The sequence below is a fragment of the Mus musculus genome, chromosome X (genome assembly GCF_000001635.26).
Source record: "Mus musculus strain C57BL/6J chromosome X, GRCm38.p6 C57BL/6J".
NCBI classification, from domain to species: Eukaryota; Metazoa; Chordata; class Mammalia; order Rodentia; family Muridae; genus Mus; species Mus musculus.
The window spans coordinates 63083562-63088348 of NC_000086.7; positions in this window are offsets into that span (position 1 = coordinate 63083562).

Sequence of the window (4787 nt, forward strand, 5' to 3'; positions counted from 1 at the left end):
AAAGGCATGTGCCACCACTGTCCGGCTTTCATTTTCTAATATTATCATTTCTACAATATTTCTTTGTGTGAATGAGAATTATTGGAAAGAAGGTATATCTGAACTGGCTAATTGGTTAAAAATGACTAGAAGACTCCAGTTCAATTCCTATATTGGGCAGCTCATAAGCAACTTTAATTCCAACTTCAATGTGATCTGATGCCTCGTGCCTCTATGGGCATCAGAACTCATGTGCATATACCCAAATAGAGACACACTTTCCCCCACACATACACAATTGAATATAATGAATCTTTCATAAGGAGTTTATGAAATTTGCTAACTCCTTGGGACAAGGGATTTTAGCAAAACTAAATTTGTGTTCCTGAGCCATGGTCACTCACAACTGGTTAAGAATAAGGCATCTCTTTTGTAACCTTGAGGCAAGTGCTGAGTCTACCATAAACATTGGTAAATGGTATGTACTGTTGCTAGGACCTTATTTATTAATGCCCTTTACAGAGAATGCTCCTTTTGCAGATAGCTACTTCATTATTCCTTCATGTGCTTTCTGCCTCTACTCAAAAGTCTAATATTTAGAAATGCCATGAACATCATAATTTAAATTGTAATTCATGCCTTCTTGATCATACCTCCACCATTTGAATCAATTACTATTATTCTAGTTGACTTTGTACAGTCACTATGCTTTATGCATTATCTTTAGTATTTGTCATTTTCCATTACAACTGAAGTAATATTTGAAAAATCATGTTTATTGTTATACCCATATGATGTAGAACCACACATGTTCAACATACAGTAGAAAATCAACAATTATGTGACAGACTAAGGGAAATAAAAATAATATTGTTCAAGAAATAATACACAACCCACAAAATAATTAAACATTTTTATGTTACAATGTGCTCTTATATATACAAGTACATTTGCAAGATGAATTTTAAAACTATTAAATTGAAATCATGTCATTGATCTTTGAGAAATGAAAGAATAATTGAATGTGATCAGTCTAAGAGACTTGATAGAATTTGTATTTTAGAGGTGGAAACATCTTCAAATATATTATACATTTTTCTTTCATTCTACATTGTCACAAATATTAGGACCTAATAATTTAACTGTCTTCCTTGATGATAAGAAAAGTTAAAGCAAAAGTTATAATATACTCTAATAACTTTTCCAAAAATAATGAAAAACTGTTCTCTTCATATGACCACTAGCCATGAAGATTTAGACAAAAGGTTTTTTTTATAGCCACTTTTCTATTCCATAAATACACTTCTTTTGATTTTATAAAGGGAGCTATTTCTTATAGCATGTTGCTGTCATTTAATATGGCTGACTTCAGTAAGGAAACACACTGTGAAGAGAAGGGCCTTGCAACTGTGGAGTTAATGGCATGCAAAGTCCCACTCTGTTTTCTCTAGCTTGCAGAGAAGACTGATTATATTTGGAGAAAGGTGGTAAATGACTGCTGGAAGGAAAAGTGGGAAAAAATCAATTCTGACTGTCTTTAAAGAGGAAAGTAAATCTGAAAAACAAATGTTCATTCTGGTTCCTAACCCCAAGAGAACACACAAGGGGAGTCCCAGTCAGTTAAGTCCAGAGATATCAATTGTACTGAGTGAGAAATTCGGGAAGACCAGATTGTTAAAGATCTATTGAAATAAGAATTCAGAGTGAATAGTGCAAAAAATGTTTGATTTACACTGTTCATTTGAAAGGAGAGATGTAAGTGTAAGTGCTACAAATCCAAGAATGCCCACAGGAAAAGTGGAAGGCAAGGACAGAGCATGGTTGTGACTCTACACACTGATAGAGACTATGCTTTATTCCTACTGAAAGTCACCAGAATAACTCAAAATGAGATGTAAGGAAAATGACTTGACTGGAACAACTCAAGCTACATAGAAAAATTGGTTGTGTTTTTGCAATCAATATTAAGAGTTTGAATGATTATCAAATGAAAGTAGAGAACTACTTGTTCCTTTAAAGGACAAAAAACAATTAAGGGGGAAGTACAGAAGTAAAGAAGATGGGCATCCTGTCTTTTTATTTATTTATTTATTCATTTATTTATTTATTTATTTATTCATTCATTCATTCATTTATTCATGTATTCATTAATTTATTTTTTGTGACCAAATAACCTTAAGTTTTATTTAAATAACCTACGGTGAGTACATGACCAGAACCATGGGTTCCTCCCTCCATGTGTAGTCTTTGGTTAGTAGTTTAGTCCCTAGGAGCTCTGGGGGTTCTAGTTGGTTGATGTTGTTGTTATTCCTTTGGGTTGCAAACCCCTTCAGCTCCTTAAGTACTTTCTCTAACTCCTCCAATGGGAACCTGTGCTCAGTCCAATGGTTGGCTGCAAACATCTGCCTCCGTATTTCTCAGGATCTGGCTGAGTTTCTCAGGAGACAGTTATATCAGGCTCTTGTCAGCAAGCACTTCTTGGCATCCACAATAGTGTCTGGGTTTGTTCACTGTATTTGGGTTGGATTCCCAGGTTGGGCAGTCTCTGGATGACCTTTTCCTTATTCTCTGTTCCATATTTTGTCTCCATTTTTCCTCCCTTGAGTATTTTGTTCCCCCTTCTAAGAAGGACTTAAATATCTACACTTTGTTTTTCCTTCTTCTTGAGTTTCATGTGGTTTGTGTATATCTTGGGTATTCTGAGCTTTTGAGCTAACATCCACTTATCAGTGAATGCATACCATGTGTGTTCTTTTGTGATTGAGTTATCTCACTCAGGATGATATTTTCTACTTCCATCCACTTGCCTAAGAATTTCATGAAGTCATTGTTTTTAATACCATGTGTAATATATTGTTTAGTAGCCTGTCTTGTAGAAGTCAGTTATTTCTAAAATGTTCTGATTCCTTGATTGTGAGGGCAATCTCTCTCCCTGCAAAGCAACTAGAGTCTTTTGAATATGAGGTTGTAAAGGAATTGAATGTTCAAACAGTCGTCATTTAACATAAGTACTTTAATTTTTCCGCACCAGTGGTCTGTCTCTTTTATTGTATCCAGCATGAGCCAGTATTTTTTCCGTTAAATCGTACTCCTCTCTTACTCCATTGTTTAGAAACATACTTATAAAGGAATACTGACGTGCTTAGGTTATAAGATGATAGAGATGAGCACACAGATAGTAGTTTCTTCCATCCCACTAGGTAGATTATATTGAGACATGAGAAGAACATACCAAGTAGCTCCATGAAGAGAATACAAAGAGAAAGAGAGAGAGGGAGAGAGAGAGACAGAGAGACATAGACAAGAGATGAAAATCTACTTTTTGCGTCTGTACACTTGTGAAAAATGGTGGTTTCAAGTATGGAACTTAAATAGCTCTATGAGGAGTTCACACTGTTATGTTAGAAGTGGAGAGCCAAAGAGTATACAGGAAGCAGCCCTCAAAGGAGAGACGGGAAGAGGAGAAACAGAATGCTCAAGGACCGGGTATCCAGTTGTGCATAGTCTGCAATCTTAAGCCATCTTCCCATAAGGGTAAGTTTAATTAATCTAAAAATAAAATACAGATAATAAAATTTAAAGTATGACATTTGCTCCAAATGTATCCAATTATTCCAAACTAAAACTAACGCTGGCTGTTAGGAATTTATCTTATACCAAGTGAAACATTCACAGGGAGTTACAGAGAGTTGTTAAACATATTAGATAACAATTCTCAGGCAGAGAACATTGGGGTAGAGATGTGATGATTCGTCTTTTTTTTTTTTTTTCTTTCTGGTTTGAATTTGACCAGAGGATGATAACTGAATTCAATATGAGAGATTTTATTTGGAGCTCACATGTCAGCACACTGGGATGAGATTGACTACATTTGAATTTTGATGATACCACTTATCATATCTATGACCCTACAACACTTATTGAAACCTCTCTGAGTATTAATGTTCTCATTTTTAAACCATGAACTATAGCATTTTAATTTCATAGATCTCTTAAAATGATTAATTTTTTTTATACTTAGAAAGTGAACAGAATACTACTTAACAGATACCATATATTAAATGAATTTGTTAAATAAAAGTTTAAAACTGATTGTTTATTATAGGTAACTTGAGCTAAGTGTGGATATAACTACGAAGTATGTTCATAATGCTTTCTTTTGGTGACTTATTAAACACATCACAGATTATGTCTCAATTACTGTAAATCTATATAGTATAGACTGAACAAATTTACTTTGTATGTCTCAGGAAAAGAATGGTAATAATTATTAGCATAAAATTTGTTTGTGTATATTCAAATTTCCTAAGAGACTATATTTCCTCCAAGAGGTAAAAAAAAATGTAAATGTCTTGTGACATATTAATTAGTAAGATTTTTATTATTTCATTTAATCTATTAACTAAATCAATACATTTTTACTTAGTAATAGATTTTTTTCTTTTTTAATTGGTTCTTTTATTTATTTTCATTTCAAATGTTATCCCCTATTCTAGTTTCACTCCTGCAAATCCACTATCCCATTCCCCTCCACATGCTTCTGTGAGGGTTTTGTCCTACCCACCTACTCACTCACACATTCCCACCCTGGCGTTCCCTTACTCTGGGGTATTGAGCCTTCACAGAAACAAGGGCCTCTTGTTCCATTGATGTCCAACAAGTCCATCCTCTGCTACATATGGATCTAGAGCCATGCATGCCTCCATGTGTACTCTTTTGTTGGTGGTTTAGTCCCTAGGAGCTCTGTGGGGGGGGGTCTGGTTGGTTGATATTGTTGTTCTTCCTATGGGGTTGCAAATTAAAGCCAT